The sequence below is a fragment of the Lagenorhynchus albirostris genome, chromosome 1, assembly GCF_949774975.1.
Source record: "Lagenorhynchus albirostris chromosome 1, mLagAlb1.1, whole genome shotgun sequence".
In the NCBI taxonomy this organism is placed as follows: domain Eukaryota; kingdom Metazoa; phylum Chordata; class Mammalia; order Artiodactyla; family Delphinidae; genus Lagenorhynchus; species Lagenorhynchus albirostris.
The window spans coordinates 21,003,159-21,021,348 of NC_083095.1; positions in this window are offsets into that span (position 1 = coordinate 21,003,159).

Genomic DNA, 18,190 nt, shown 5'->3' on the forward strand with positions numbered 1-18,190 from the left:
CCAAGCTCATTTAGGTTGCTGTCAGAATTCAGTTTCTTACATTTGTAGAACTGATAGGTTGTCATTTTCTTGCTGGTTATAAGCAGGGGCCCCTGAACTTCTAGAGGCTCCTGAATTTCTTGCCATGTGGCCCCTTGTGTCCATGAGCCAGCTATAGTGTGTTGAATTCTTCTCATGCTTTGACTCTCTCTGCTTTCCCTTTCTATCACAAGCTAGAAACAAAGCTTTTCTATTTTAAAGAGCTCATGTAAATAGATTAGGCCCACCCAGATATCTCCCTTCTGCTATATACTGTAAAATAATCATAATATCTCATCATTTTCACAGGTTCCACCCACACTCAAAAGGTAAGAGGTTATACAGATGGAGGAGCACTGGGGATCATTCTTAGAATTCTGCCTACCATGTAGACAAAAAATAATGTATCTAATAAGAAAATGACCCTTAATATGTTGAATTTTCTTAGCAAATAGAAATTTAAAATGTAAATATTTTAAGTTTTGTGTTAACATTTTATTCTCAAAGATCCATAAGCACATGGACACAATTTCCTTTTACAGTAATGTTCAGTATTCAATAATCAAAGCCTTAGGATCTTGAGTGACATGCCATTACTAATCTGATCAATAGATAAAGAAGAAATAAAACATATTATAACTTAAAAAAAAAAAACTAAGAAGGAACAAAGCTACAGATAAAACATATGGGGTTCTATCAACACATTCCTAGGGAATTAGATGCTTACTCACTATACATGCAAATAACCAAAGGGCTACATGACCTTTCTAGGACAAATAAGAGCTTCTCCAAGGAGACCTTCTGTTTCTGCCTCTACAGAGAGCAGCTGGCATCTTTAGTAAATAAACCACCCAATCACAATGGCAAAACTGCATGTAGAGAAAAAACAAAAAACAGTAAACAGTGGTGGTGAATTATGTAAATGAATTATGATTAGGGCAAGGTAATTTGGATGTATCAAGATTTTATTTGCATCAGAGATCAATCGTATTTGCAATGAAAGAACACAACTGCTTTGACATGTACATGTATAAGCAGAGTAGAAGAGAAGTAATCTGCCTATCACAGAAAGTGAACTTAGACTTCTTTCTGCCAAGGTCTAACTAAATTCTCCTGCCACCCACTTTTATTTTTGTCTAAATTTCTGCACAGCTGAATCTTTGGCTTTGTTCCATTTTCCTGACATTCTCAGATAAGAAATAGGTGTTATTTAACCCACAAGCATCCTCCAACCCAAGGCACTCTTACTCCTAGACTTTCGTTTTGCCTCTAAATCAAAGTTCCTCTAGTCACCATGAACATGTTTCCAGAGATAACATACTTGCTACTACCCTGGCCCAGAGCCCAAGGACCAGTCACACGTGGAAAGAACTCACTCACATTGTCACCTTCACCCCAGATTCTATGGGTTCTGCTTCCCATATCTGAATGCTGCCCACATTCCAGGGTTCTGCTGAGATGACTCAGAATTCCCATTTAAAATCACCATTATGGCTGTCCTGACTTTTGGACATTAGGCCTACTGTGTGTTGGCCTACTCTCAACCATAATCTTCTGCTAATTCCAAACTCATTCATCCTTTTCATTCTAATCTATTTTTTTAAATGGCACTCAAGTCTCAGAATATTACACTTGCCTTTCCAGTCCAAAATAGGAATATAGGTAGTGTCACAATTCATACAATCTTTCAAGAATTTCTCCAGCTAATTCATTTATGGGCTACTTGTATGTAGTCTGCTCCCTTTTCCAGAAACATAGAATTCTTAAAATATGGGGGAAAAATTATCTCCAGTAATATTAAGAATTTTAGCTAAAAAATATACCTATACACATGTATATAAAACATTAAATGTGTACTTTGCACATCTATAAAATCAATTTACCTTACCCATAAGAGAAACCTGAGTGTGTGTGCTGTTTCCTAACAGAATTCCATGGAAGGTGTCATTGTCAGTCTTATACATAGAACATATCCTCATCAGAGTACATGATTCCCTTCTTTCCCTCACACAAAGCATACCCAGAATCCTGGAAGCAGTTAGAACACCTCTCTGAAGAATTGCCCCCTCTGCTTATTTTCTGCCACCAGCTCTTTGGCTGCTTGGGTTCCAATCAGCTGAGATTGCTATCTCCCAAGATTCCAGGAGTCTTGCCACCGTAAGTTGCAGCTCAATCAGCTTTTTTAATGTTTGCCAGTTCCATGCAGAAAAGATTAATTTGTGGTTTTGTAGATGCCACCATTTTCCCAATTTTCCTGGATTGACCAGAAATTCATTGCATCTTCCCATTCTGGTGCCTAGGTCCCAGTCAATCCTCCAAAAGATTCTATATTCACTCAGTCCTTCAATTCCCTTCCTTTTTCTAGAGTTTTCTTATACAACTATCATGTTCCATATCTAAAGTATATTTTGAGTTTGCTTAATGTCTGCCAAGAACAGCCTCATCAAAGAAAAAAGAAAAAAAGTGGATGGCTTAGACTTCTTCATCTGATCAACAGGTATTGTTCCTATGTAAGTCACAAGTTTGATTTTTAGCCTTAGTCACTAGTAACTATAACTTATGATCATTTAACAACTTTGCCAAAACTCACATAGGTTGGAGCCATGAACCAGTCCCTGAGTTAAACACACTGTTCCTTTCACGGATATCCACAGTCATCACTGTAGCATATTCTGACTATTGTAATGACTCAGGACTCAGAAATATGAAATAAAATGTTCAGGTCTACTAGAGAATTTTGTCTGGCACCTGGATGAGAATACACTTCTTGAAATCTTTTTCCTCAAGGCCCCTATCATTTCCCACTGGAGACTGTCACTTGGAGACTTTTCGATATTCTATTTCCTCTTTAATATTATTTATTCCTATTACTTAGACCCTTTCAGATCACCCTCAAACAATTCTTCTACCATAATATTTCTAATTCATCTGAGGGTTAGTTTTCACTCACTTCAGCCACATGTAACTTCTCCTCGCTCTGTTAATTATTTCTTTGATAACAGTGATACATCTTAATGTGTGAAAGATGCTCACTGTAAGTTAATTAAAAAAATGCTTGCATTTATTTTCATATTCCAAATATGTTTCCTTTCTTTGGTCTTCAGGAGCCAGCAAAGAAAATTTTATTTTAGTCACATCCAACTAACTAATGGGAATCCAAAGGGAGAAATGGAGATTCTGCTTCTTTATTTTTCAAATTTAGCCTGATTGTGTAAAATAGAAAATACCTGGTTTGAGAAATACAAAGATATGAGTGGTTGAATGGAGATATCAACCTCATCCATTCATCTGGATTAGTTTTTTTTAGATAAAACTGAAGTAAAAACACTTTCCAAATAATGTATTTTTATGCATGAGAACAAAAAGAACATGTATTTCTTAGAACCAGATGGCAAAGTTCAAAAGTGCATAGAGTATTGGTAAATCCCTAAGCTTCAAGTTTAGCTCAGTTGGGAAAAAGTACAGAATGTTCTGAAATCAAGTATGAATAGAAAAAATGAGAAACTGAACAAAGGTTCAATAAGTTATGTGAGTTTGTACTGAATTGAAGAATAGACTCAGCACTTCTAGAATACATTACGTATGCAAGTATTGGTGAAAATAATTCACAGCCATAAAACCTGTTAAGCCTTTCACTTACAAGGGCATCCTAGGATAGCTTTTAAAAAAGAAAATATCAAATGCTTCATTTTATAAAAAATACTGCTGCAAGATTAGCAATAAATTCTGAATCAAAAATCCACCTTTGGTTATCAATAGTTGGAAATGAATTTTAGTTTTTACCCTACATACTCAGCCTAACCAATATGTTTACATCATTATGCTGTTTTTATAATTAATAAAGATAAATCTACGAGGGGGTTGCACATATTTCTCTCAAGCTGTTGAAAGTTAAAAATTGGCTCAAAATTTTAAGAAAGCATGTCTGTAGGTCCATGAGATTCTGTACATGCATAAGAAAAACATTTGGCTTTGTAAAATTTCATAAATGAGAATTTATGAGTTTCTAATTTTAAAAACTATAGCAAAAATAAAATCCTGGAAGTGATTAAATAAAATTTGAAAGCAGCCGAACTTCGTTACGCAAAATTTATGTAATTAATGTCATAATCTTTATAGATATAAGAATGTCTCTGAGACCATCTATTCTTCATTTGGACCAAATTCTTAATGTCAGGAGGTTTAGTTTCTAAGTTCACATGCATTAAAGGTAGCATACTGAAGTGGTAGTGAGGTTGTTAGACACAGGCATACTAAATAAACCATGGCTAAAAATCAGAGTTTAAAATTGAGGGAAATGTCAGAGAATATATAAAAAGCAAGTACAGAACACTCTTCTGCATCCAGTAGTGGCTGAATAATATTCCACTATAGAACAACCTGCAGATGACACCTATAAATTCTGAATATAATACAAACTGGAGATTAAAGAGAAGAAGATATATTTTGGTTGATAGTCTATAACTAGAGTAGGGGATTTGTAAGAAATAGTTCCTATTTTCACAGCTTTTATCATTAGTCTCAGACAGTGAAATATCTATGGTGAGTAGAACAGTGGAAAACTGGAATCTTTCTGGTCTGGGGAAAATAGAAGACTGAATCTGGGGAAACTTTGACCACTAGTCATAGAGAGGGAATCCCAGAAAAGAAAGACATGGAGAGAAGATTCCCAATTCTATCTACCCACCTCTTTGGCTGGAACCTAAATCACACATTTGTGGAACAGACTGAAAGCCAAGACTGAATCAAGAAGAAACAGACAATTTGAGCAGACCAATCACTAGTAGTGAAATTGAATTTTTAATTAAAAAAAAAAAATACTCCCAGCAAACAAAAGTCCAGGACCAGACAGCTTCACAGGAGAATTCTACCAAACATATAAAAAAGGGACAATACCTATCCTTCTGAAGCTATTCCAAAGAATTGAAAAGGATGAAACACTCCCAAATTCATTCTACGAGGCCACTATTACCCTGATATCAAAACCAGAAAAAGACACTACAAAAAAAAAAAAAAGAGAAAAATATAGGCCAATATCTTCGATAAATATAGATGCAAAAATCCTTAACAAAATATTAGCAAACCTAATCCAAATACATAAAATGGATCATACACAGTGATCAAATTGGATTTAGTCCATGGATGCAAGGATGGCTCAAAATTTGCAAATCAATCACTGTGACATACCACATTAACAAAAGGAAGTATAAGAATTACATGATCTTCTCAATAGAGGCAGAAAAAGCATTTCATAAAATTCAACATTCATTCGTGATAAAACTCTCATCAAAGTGGGTATAGAGGGAACATATCTCAACATAATAAAGACCATTTATGACAAACCAACAGCTAACATCATGCTCAGTGGTGAAAAGCTGAAATCTTTCCTCTAAATTCAGGAACAAGACAAGAATGCCCACTCTCAGCACTTCTACTTAACATAGTATTGGAAGTCCTAGCCACAGAAATCAGACAAATATAAGAAATAAAAGGCATCCAAATTGGAAGGGAGGATGTAAAACTGTCACTATTTGCAGATGACATGATATTTTATATTCTCTCCACCCAAAAGCTGTTAGAACTAATAAATGAAGTCAGTAAAGTAGTAGGATACAAGATTAATATACAGAAATCTGTTGCCTTTCTATATACTAATTATCAGGAAAAGAAAGGAAAAAAAAATTCCTGTATAAGATAGCATTAAAAATAATAAAACACCTAGGAACAAATTTAACCAAGGAGGTGAAAGACCTATACTCTGAAAACTATAAAACACCGATGAAGAAAGCTGAAGATGTTACAAAGAAATGGAAAGGTATCCTGTGCCCTCAGATTGGAAGAATTAATATTGTTAAAATTACCATACTACTCAAAGCAATCTATGATTTAATGCAATCCTTATCACAAAATCCATGACATTTTTCACAGAACTAAAACAAATAATCCTAAAACTTATATGGAACCATAAAAGACCCCAATTGCCAAGGCAATTTTGAGAAAAAAGAACACAGCTGGAGGCATCACCTCCCTGCCCAGACTTTAGACTATACTACAAAGCTATAGTAATCAAAACAGCACGTTACTGGCACAAAAACAGACACATAGATCAATGGAACAGACTAGAGAACCCACAAATAAACCCACACACTTTTAGTCAATTAATCTATGAAAAAGGAAGCAAAAGTATACAATGGGGGGGGCTTCCCTGGTGGCGCAGTTGTTGAGAGTCCACCTGCCAATGCAGGGGACACGGATTCATGCCCCCGTCCGGGAAGATCCCACATACCGCGGAGTGGCTAGGTCCGTGAGCCATGGCCGCTGAGCCTGTGCATCCAGAGCCTGTGCTCCGCAACAGGAGAGGCCACAACAGTGAGAGGCCTGAGTACTGCAAAAAAAAAAAAAAAAGTATACAATGGAGAAAAGAAAGTCTCTTCAAAAAGTGTTGCTAGTAAAACTGGACAGCTACATGTAAAAGAATGAAATTAGAACATTTTCTCATACCATATAGAAAAGTAAATTCAAAGTGGATTAAAGACCCAATTGTAAGAACTGAAACCATAAAACTCCTAGAAGAAAACAGGCAGAACACTCTTTGACATGAACCATAGCAATATATTTTGGATCTGTCTGTTAAGGCTAAAGAAATAAAAGCAAAAATAGACAAATGGGACCTTCTGCACAGCAAAGGAAACCATTAACAAAATGAAAATCAGAGGAAACCATTAACAAAATTAAAAGACAACCTATGGAATTGAAGAAAATATTTGCAAATGATATGATCAACAAGGAGTTAATATCCAAAATACATAAATAACTTATATAACTCAATATCTAAAAAACCCAACCCAATCAATAAATGGGCAGAAGACCTGAATAGACAATTTTTCCAAAGAAGACATACAAATGGCTAACAGGCACATGAAAAGATGCTCAACATAGGTAATTATCAGAGAAATGCAAATCAAAGCAACAATGAGATATGACCTCACACCTGTCAGATGGCTGTCATCAAAATGTCTACAAATAATAAATGTTGGTGAGGATATGGAGAAAAGGGAACACTTGTACACTGTTGGTGGGAATGTAAATTGGTGCAGCCACTACGGAAAACAATATGGAGGTTCCTCATAAATCTAAAAATAGAACCACCATTATGTATTATATATATATAATATTTCATTATATATAATGAAATATTACTGTGCCATTTGCAGCAATGTGGATGGACCTAGAGAATATTATCCTTAGTGAAATGTCAGACAAAGACAAATACTGTATGATATCACTTATATGTGGAATCTGAAAAATAAAACAAATGAATATGTATAGCAAACCAGAAACAGACTAACAGATATAGAAAACAAACTAGTAGTTATCAGTGGGGAAAGGAAAAGGGGGAGGGGCAAGATAGGGTAATGGGACTAAGAGATACAAACTACTATGTATAAAATGGATAAGCAAAAAGGATATATTATACAGCACACAGAATTGCAGCCCTTATCTTGTAATAACTTTTAATGGAGTATAATCTTTAAAAATACTGAACCACTAGCTGTACACCTGCAACTAATATAATATTGTAAATCCACTAAAATTCAATTAAAAAGACTAAATCAATAAAAATAGATTGTGAGATAATAAAGAAAAAAATCTGAATTTATTTGCAGATGATATTATTGTCTATATAGACGGTCTTTAAAAATCTATAAAAATGGGAGCTCCCTGGTGGTCCAGTGGTTAGGACTTGGTGGTTTCACTGCTGTGGCCCAGGTTCACTCCCTGGTCAGGGAACTAAGATCCCACAAGTGGTGCAGCGTGCCCAAAAAAAAAAAAATTCTACAAAGAAACTGTTGGAAATAATAAGTAAATTAGCAAGAATATAATTTAGTATGGATACAAGATAAATATACAAAATCAATTGTATATCTATAGCAACAAACAATCGGAACATACAATTTAATAAAAAACAGCAATATGATTTATAGTATCAAAAATGTTAAATACTTAGGAATTAATCTGATAAAATATATTCAAGGCATGTTCACTGAAAACTATAAAATATTGCTAAAAGAAATTAAAGAAACATAAAAAATGAAAGATATATCTTTTTCTTGGGCCAGAAGACTTAATATTAATAAGATATCATTTCTCCCCAAATTGTTCTATAGGTTCAATTCAACCCCAATCAAAATTCCAGTAATTCTTTTTTTATAGAAATTGAGAAAATAATTCTAAAGTCCTATGGCAATGCAAAGACTCTAGAATACCCAAAACAACATTGAAAAGAAAAGCAAATCTTCAGGGCTAATACTACCTGAATATCAGATGTATAATAAAGCTCTAGTATCAATTTATGTGATATTAACATTAATATCAGGGACCTAGAAATAGACACAAATATTATCAACTTATTTTTAACACAAATTCAAAGGCAATTCAATTGAGATAGAATAGTCTTTTGAACAAATGCTACTAGAACAATGGATATCCATATGCCAAAAATAAAAGGAATTTTGATGCATACCTCTTTTCACATAGAAATATTAACTCAAATGGATCATAAACCTAAATGTAAAAACCCAAACTATTAAAGTTCTATTGAAAGAAGCAAACATAGGATACAATATTTATGGTCATATGTTATGCAAAGATATTTTTAGATACCCCACTAAAAACACGACCTAAAAAAATTGTTTTAAAAATGATAAGTTGAGCTTTGTCAAATTTAAAACTTCAAAAGACACTGCTAAAACAGTGAAAAGAAAAATCACAGACTGCAGGAGATTATTTGATAAAGGACTTGCATGCAGAATATATAAAGAATTTTCAAGGCTCAAAAATAAGGAAGCAAAGAGCCAACTTAAAAAAAATTGAAAGTAGACATTCAACAAGATATACCAATGGCACATAAGTACATGGATTGATGCTCATCATCACTGGTCATTAGGAGATGGGAAAATGCAAATTAAGACGATGATGAGATACTACCACACAGATATTAGAGTGGCTGAAATTAAAAAGAATGACCATATGGAGTATTGGCAAGGGTGTGCAGTAAATGGAACAGTCATACACTAATGGAGGGAGTGTTAAATGCCACAACCAATTTGGAAAACATTTTGATAGCTTCTTAAAAAGTTAAGCATATGCCTAAAATTTAGCCATTTAAGTATTTACCCAAGAGAAAAGAAAAATATATGTCCAGAAGAAGACATATACATAATGTTCACAGCTGCTTACTTTGTAATAACCAAAAACTGGAAACTTTCCATGAAAGAGTACGTGAATAAATATAATCATACTCTATCATGGAATAATACTAATAAATAAAACATAGAATAAACTACTCATATAGGCTACAACAGGGAAGAATCTCAAAATATTATTCTGACTGACAAAAGCCAGAATAAAAAGAGTACATATTTTATGATTCTATTTATAGAAGAACTCTAGAATATGCAAAGTAATCTATGGTATAAGAAAGTTGCGTGGGTATAGGGAAAGAGAAGCAGGACGGAGGGATTATAAAGTGGCAAATGGTCAGGTAGATGGATATGTTCAGTACCTTGCTTATGTCATTATATAATGACAAATATATATAATATGACAAATATATGATATATATAACATATAAAGTGTTAAATAAATAAATATAAATATGTGAAGATATATTTTAAATGTGTGTAATTTATTGTCAGTTATATCTAAATAAAATTGTTAAAAAAATACAATGTATCAAAATTTTTAAATGCAGCTAAAGTAGCGCTTCGAGGGAAATTTATGGCTTTCAATTTATATGTAGAAAAGAGAAATGATATGTCAATAACTGAAATTTCCATCTTAAGAAATTAGGAAAACTAAAGCAAATTAAAATAGAAGGGAGGAAATGATAAAGAGCAGAAATTATTATCAGTAAATATCAGGAATGAAAAAATGGATATAACTAGAGATACACAGACATTAAATGAATAAGGGAATATTATGAACAACTTTATGCCAATAAATTTGAAAATTTGGATTCAAAAACTGTTTGAAAGACAGAATTACAAAATTGAATTCAAGAAGAAATAGAAAACTTTCATAGCCTTAAGTCAATTAAAGAAATTAAATTTGTAACTAAAATTTCCCCACAAATAAAACTTCACATCCTGATGAATATAAATATTAATATAACATTATATAATATTATATAAATTATATAATATAAACATATATTACATATATTTTCTGTATCAATAAATAAAAGTGGAGAAAAAAGAGAGAAGAAAAGAGGTGAGGAGAAGAATAAAGAGTAAAAGAAAGGATGGGATTTTCATGTAATAAATTATTATAAAAAACTATTTATAAACCAGAGCACAGAATAAATGACCAAGTTGTGATTCAACCCAGCTGTTGTATTTAATGCCTTACTCTTTGCCTTTATTACAATCATATATGCCTAATTGCGGCTAAACACATCAGTAAAAAAAGGCATTCACCTATTTAAATTCACCTAGAACCCTAGGCTCCATAAAACTAGAACCACAACAAAGTCATGAATTATTTTTCAGAATCAAGTAACTACAAATTTCATCCAACTTGTTCAAAATCTAATCAAGGTTTGCCAGTTCCAGAATAGGTTATTACACCAGGGCTCATTTTGGCAGTTGGCTCTTATAATATCACTCCCCCAGAACCATGGCATTTTGCTTTCTTCACAGAAGCCACCTTATGGCAACAACTCCTTTTTCTTTTTTCTTCTCGTTCATAAACATTTAAGTCTCCAAAGGAAAGGGAAACCAGGATGTGGACTATCTCATGGGCTCTTCTACTTCCATTTTAAAGGAACTTTAATAATGCATTATTCCTTCAGTTTGGATAACCAGATGGTTTCTCCAGATTATGTTACCACAAAATACAGGCTGCCAATTTTCTTGTAAAGTAACTGTCAACCTTTTAAATATGAACTATCAATACCATTTTTTCAATTTTATAGCAAAAAGCAATGTGCCAATTGTCAAGGTAGGTGATGGACCCCATTGTTTTATTCTCTAATGCTTGACATAAGTGATGTAATATATGCAACTGATGTAAAATTTATTTTTTAAAAAAGTGCTTGTAAACAGTGAAATGCTACTCAAATAAAAGATTGCTATGGGTTTCCTCCTGTGGGTTTTATTGGATGTTAAGTTATTGAGCTATTAATAATTTTGGATACCTCTATTTTTTCCTCAAGAACATTTATTAAAATGCTTAGCTGTTGAAAAATATGTAAATGAGAAGATAATTTTATTAACCCAGACAGTGCAGTGTTAGCTTATGAGAAGTTTAGAGAGTTGGCACTATGCTAAAATGAGATATTTGTTTATTAGATTAAGATGCTTAGCAGAAAACATATGGGGGAATATAAATATATATTGGATTACGGTTTTGTAAAAACACAAATAATATTTCAAGAAGAAAATAAACATTAAGATTCTTGTTGTTGTGTATAGGGTTCTTTCCATTCTGCCCTTTTTAAAATCCATTTTATAGATTTTGTAATTTTTCAAGAGTTAAGACTTCGCAGCTTAATTTATGTGATTATCCAGAGAAACTAATTCAAAAAGTGGACAACTTTGTGGAAGTGACTTTATCAGGCTTAGGAAGGCAAAATTTAAAAGGAAAACTAATTTTGTCACAAATATCCTTCAGTCAGCAAAAGCTCTTATTTAAAGTAGTCAGACTTTCTAAAATACTTAGGCAATTAAAATCACTGATTTATTTTACATAATGGGAGGATCTCAAACAGTATGATTCATTTCAACTCATCCAGAATATCAACCCCCTTTCAATCTCACCTAGCTACTAGCTGGAGTGTAGAACTGTAAAATTTAATTGGCGAGAGAGAACATGTTTGGAACACCTGCCTTTGAGTTTTAGACAAAGCCCTTTCTCATTTCTGAGCTCAGACATAGGTGCTGACACATTTCTGGGTGGGCCAATGGAAGACTCTTTTCTAAGGGTTTTCCACCACCAATATTTGTTGCCTAAAGTGTATTCAAAATGGTGATTATGAATATACACATATACCAGGTTGCTCAGAAAAACTCCATTGTGAGTTTGTCAGAAACACATCTGCCCACTCATCTACCTTCTTTCTCCCACCACTCCCTTCCTTCCTCTACCAGTCCATTTTCTGAGGATATTAAGGTTGAGACTGAAGAACTCACTCCAAATCATTAGACAACAGTTATAACAGTAGCCAAGAGAAAGGAGCTTCTTTTTGTTTAACATAAAACTGACAGGGTAGTTGGATCCCAATGTCCACAGTGGGAAACTAAGACCCAACTTGTAGGTAAATCTGATTAAAGTGGGACATAAGGAAAAGAATCAGAAATGAAATCCTTAAGGAAACTCTTACCAGCTAAACAATACACAAAGCATCATCTCTTCTTTTGTCAACCATACTCTTGTGTATGTCTATGTATTTGTATATGTTTCTATGCATGTGGAAAAATATGGAAGGATAACACCTCTGTATCACTTGAATCGCTAAACCAGTCATCATATAGAAGAAAACAATTGGGTACTAAAAATCATATACATCAAAAAAGCTATATCAAATCATTTCAATATTCACTTAAAAAATTTTTTTTCTAAAGTGAGCATGGTAGAGTGGAAGTAGAAAACTGTATAAGTGGACTGAATATTTGCATTTGGATGTTGGTAATTACAAGCTGGGTGAACTTGAGTAACTGTCCTCTGAACTTTCCTCATTTGTGAAGATTGAATTGAACCAGGTAACCACTATGTTCTCTTCTGCTATCAAAACACATCTTGGTTTTACATAAGCAAGATTAAACATCTTACAGAAACATTTAAAGTAATTTCAGATAGCTAAACCATTTTTAAGACACCGTGTTAACCAACTATAAAAAAAAAAAGATCTTTGTAAAACAGTAAACCTCAGGTTGGTACTGATGAAGTCCAAGGTGACAGCAATCTCCTTTTGAATACTATTGGCCTTTGAACCCCACACTGTTTGCTTCTTGGGAGAAAGGAGCTTGTCAGGCCATTGCTTATTGGGCATGTTAGGTGCCCAATATGTATTTGTTGCATGATTAAATAAATAAACCCTTATGTTTAAGTCTTTTTTACTCATAGATCTATTTCATGAAGTGGAGAATTACTTGGTATGGTTTAAGGGGAAAAAAAAAACTAAACAAATAAAGAAATCTGTTTTTCTGAATTTTTGTTTTCTTGTTCAGCAGTCCTTGAAGATCTCTGTATTTTCTTCCAGGTAGGAAAAAACTCTTTCTTTTGTAGAGAGTATCTGCCCATTTTATAATTGCTATAGGGCACACCCGTTCATGTGGCAGCACTGACGGATGTATTTCTCATATGAACTTGAAGCCTGAGATGTATGTACCTGAACAACAGATTAATCAGCACATGAACATGGGCTGTTGTGTCTTACTGATTAATTATGCTGAATGATGGATACAGGTTTAATCACTTTACCTGATAGATGTTAGGAGCTTGCAAATGATGGTCACCATATCATTTCTCAATAAATTGCTTTTTAACCAGCTTACTGTAGAAACTTCAGGTAGTTGATGTTCCAGGGGAAAAAAAAAGCACGGGATTTTCCATGCATCACTTTACATTTCTACTAATTTATCTTAAAGTTTGTTCTCTGACCAAAAAGTCATACTTATGTAAATACAACAGTTATCCAGGAATTCCACTGTGGGGAAATCTGTCTTACCAACTAGAAAACATAATTTAAAAGGTTAATAGGATTCATAATTGGGTTTATAATGTTAAGGAAATTTCCTTAAGCTTTAAAACCATCAACTCAAGGTTAAAATTATCTGTCTAAAAATGAAGAGGAAGAAACATAACTACAAATTGGCTCTTCTGCTTTTGAGGGAAATGCTAGATTGGTTCATATAAGAAAAATGGAGGAGCTTATTGATCATTTCTGCAATTGAAAAAAAACAGCATGTATTGTATAATTAATATTTTCCTCCTAAACAATTGAGTAGACAGTCCCTAAGGAGAAAATAAATAATATATGGACCATTGAAATTTAACAAATTGATAGAAACCCCTCCCACTGGCACTAAGTTAATCTCTCCCTTTTTATTTCACTGCAGTTTGTACTTCTATCACAGCTTATTATTAGCCTAGATTTTCACCCTATGAAAATTTATTAGAGCTACATATGTGCATTGCTCTCTTCTTCATTAGAGGTAGTGGTGGGCTGGAAAACGGTGGCCATCATACCTTATTTAGCACTGTCCTTCACAATGCTTAAATAGTTCCTTACAGGCAGTAGATACTCAATAAAATCTTATTGAATTTAACTGAATAAACGTATAGGTTACACAGGGGAAAATGTTAGTTTGTCCATACATGATCTCCCTAACTCCTTTCAGCTATAGGTAAACTGCCTTAAACCTCAGCCCCACTCAGGCTCTGACTGAACCATAAAGGGCTACACTCTGATTAGTGGGTTGAGTCTAGCATTACCTGTGAGCGACAGGGTGTCTTCCCAGATGTCCCCTCTCTTGCTCCCTGTCCTTTTGTACAAGACATTGGTGAGTCTTCTGCCACACTGATCCCTTATGAGTACTTCAGTCTCCCTGCGGGGTGTTAGACTGAGCCTCATAACCTAGCTGGGTAAACTTGAGGGGGCATTGCTATGAGGCCTAACTTCCTGCCAACACCCTCTGTTGTAATCCAAGCCTAGTCATGAACTTGAATAATTTCACCACCTGGAAACTTCAGTTGCCGACACCAGCTCTTATTTTCATACCAAAACTTAAACTCTTCCACCATTTATCCTGAGTCTAAAGCAACCATGGTGGAGTTCCCACCAAAGTATCAGGATCAGAGCCAATGCATGGCTGGCTTGAGATTTCAACAGAAGTGTGAGCAAGGTTTCCGGAGCTTTCTCTGAAATGTAGAAGAGCAGAGGCAGAGTTTCAGGTTGAAAAGGCCCTTTTGTGGCAATTACAAGGTCAGTGGAATCATAAATAATAATGTTGGGAGTCAAAGAACCTTGGCTTCCTGAGCCAGTGTCTTGTTAACTGCTCCAAGCTTCAGCTTCCTCGTCTGTCCAATAGAGATAAAGCTGGCTTGTTATAAGGCTTAAGTGGTGCAGGGAGAAGGAACATAAAGTGCCTAGTACAGTATCTGATTTGTTAGTGCTTAATAAATATTAACTACATTTAATTTTTTTCTTTTCATATAAGAACAAACAGCAGTTAACTCAACAGAAATAGGTTGGAGAAGTGGGCATAGCCCTGGAAGTGACCACTGACCTTGGAGGTTTCCAGAAGGCTTGAATTAATTCAACCCTAAATGGCCCTGATTCAAGTCATGGAGGGAAAGGAGACCTGTAGGCCCTCCTCCCAGGGGGGCTTAACCCTGACACACTTTGAGCCTTTTAGTGATAAACCTAGACCTATGTCTTTTGCCAATGCTGGTGCTACATAGCGAAAACTAGGCACATGGTGACAACAGCACTTGAAGAGAGGCCCAGCCCTAACATTTGTGGGACTCAGGACAAAGGTACAAATGGAGGTCCATGCATCTTATATCTAAATATTTAAAAGTTATAAATAAGGCTATCAAACCATTAAATAAAATATGTTTGATCCTCTGACCTTACAAATATACCTTCATACAACCAGGAAATTCAGGTTTGAATTTACAATTTTTGGACAGATTAGAGTTTCCTGCTATAATGTAGTGGTGCAGGGGAGCTGTCTCCAGACCCTTGTCTGTCCCAGCTTAGGTCTTCATTGGGAGGGTCTTGCCCCTTAAAAATCCCTTGGGTATGGGCGTAAGTATATTGGTGGCTTGGTCTACTTACAAGTGAAGAACTCAAGAAGTATGCTTGCACAGGCTCTGGAAACTGACTCAGGACCATGTGGATGTGGACAAAATACTGGGTATTCATAGTATGGTCTAGAAGGGGGAGGTACTGCCACTAGTGAGGACATCCTCTTGGTCTTATGCTCCTCTGGTTTCAGCCACAGGGGAGCTAGAACAGGGCCCTCTAAAGCCCAGGGCCTGGGAAAGAAGTCCATCTTGCCCAGGTCTAAGGGCAAGATGCTTAAGTGATGGATTTAGTAACAAAAGATCACACCCTGAATGTAGTAGTAGCAGCCCTTGGTTACAAAGCAGCATGGGTTATGCCCAAGGATATAAAATCTGACCATCATTTGCTGATGTACTATGACAGTGACTCAAGGGAATTCAGCATTCGGGGATTTTTTGAATCTCTTTTTTTTCTCTTTTACTTTCCCCATTTTCGTCTCTCTCTCTTTTTTTTTTTTTTTTTTTTCTGGCTTCTAAGTGTGTGCACTGCTGTTTTATTATAAGGAACTAGCTGGTTTTTGGTCAGTTAGCAGCATAGGTGTGTTGTCCTTGAGTCTTTATAATAGAAAACTTTAGAAAACTTTATACACAATTTTTATTTGGGTAATCAATCAATATCTTTATGTGAAAAAGCCTTGAATTATTCTTGCAAATGATACAACCCACCTAAGACCTTCTGATCAAAGTTCCATCTACAGAAGACAATAAAAGATTATATAGCTTTAAAATAAAGGTTTAAAACTTCTAAAACTATATTCTATTCTTCCTATTTTCCACCCAGGGGAGCTCTTCAAAGTAAAGTTGGAAAATTAGCTAGCTATCCAGAATTACTACGTGTGGGAAAGAACTGTGAATGATAGGCAGTTACTTAGAAAGTAAGGTTTCCATTATTCAGATTATTATGTCATTAAGATTAAGAAGATAGTTCTTTATAATGAGTACAATCACAGAAATTTAAAGTTGATAGGGACTTTAAAAATTATCAAAATCACTGTGAAAAAAACTAAAAATTGAAGTGGTTTAGTAAGTTGTTCAAGGTCATAGGGGTAGAGATTGGACTGGGATCCAGATGTCATTTCTAGTTAAGTGGTTGTCTTAGTTTGGGCTACTATAACAAATTACCAGGGAGTGAGTGGCTTAAACAACAAACATTTATTTCTCACAGATCTGAAGGCTGGGAAGTCCAAGATCAAGGTTCTGGCAGATTCTTTGCTGGTGAAATCCCCCTTCCTGTTTTGTAGATGGCTGCTTTCTTGCTATATTTTCACATGGTGGGGGAGAGAGAGATCATCTCTCTCATGTTTCTTCCTACAAGAGCATCAGTCGCATTCATAAGGGCTCCACCGATCACCTCCCAAAGGCCCCACCTCCTCATACCATCACATCAGGGATTAGGGTTTCAACACGTGAATTTGGGGAGGATACAAATGTTCATAACACTGAGTTTTCCTCTGTAATGAGGTACTGACTATAGGACTGTGAGTACTAAGTGTGTTTCCAGATTTTCTTGGAAGATTTAAAATAAAGGTAAGAAACAGTGTTAATGATAGAAGAAAAAAGTAAAGGAACAGGAACCTCCGTGTGCCTCAGGGTATCTAGAAAGGAGACTCTCCTGGGTCACAGGCATACAGGGAGGCTGTCATCTCCTCTGAAACCCAATGCCTAATCTGAAACTATTAGTACAATAGTCCCCACTTATCTGTAGTTTTGCTTTTATTGGTTTCAGTTACCCAGGGTCAACCATGGTCCAAAAATGTTAAATGGAAAATTTCACAGAAAGAAACAATTCATAAGTTTTAAATTGTGTGCCATTCTAAGCAGCAGTGATAAAATCTCCCGCCATCCCACTCTGTCCTGCTGGGGACATGAATCACCCCTTTGTCCAGCGTATGTTGCTTGTTTGCCACTTAGTAGCATCATGGTTGACTGTCACACTATTGCAGTGCTTGTGTTCAGATAAACCTTCTTTTACTTAACAATGGCCCCAAACTGCAAGAGTAGTGGTGCTGGCCATCCAGATATTCTCTTACTGTGCCTAATTTATAAATTAAACTTTACCATAGGTATGAATGTATAGGAAAAAACATAGTATACATAGGGCTCAGTACTATCCATAGTTTCAGGCATCCACTAGGGGTCTTGGAATGTATCCCTCATGGATAAAGTGGGCCTACCGTGTATCATTTTTCTAAGGAGACCGTCTCATCGAAAGACAGAAAGAAAAGAGGCAGAAAATCATAGCAAAGAGAAGACCACCCAGAAATTTGAAATATTAAACATCAAGTCTGAATTTGGTTTGAATCATCATCCTGCCCACTGA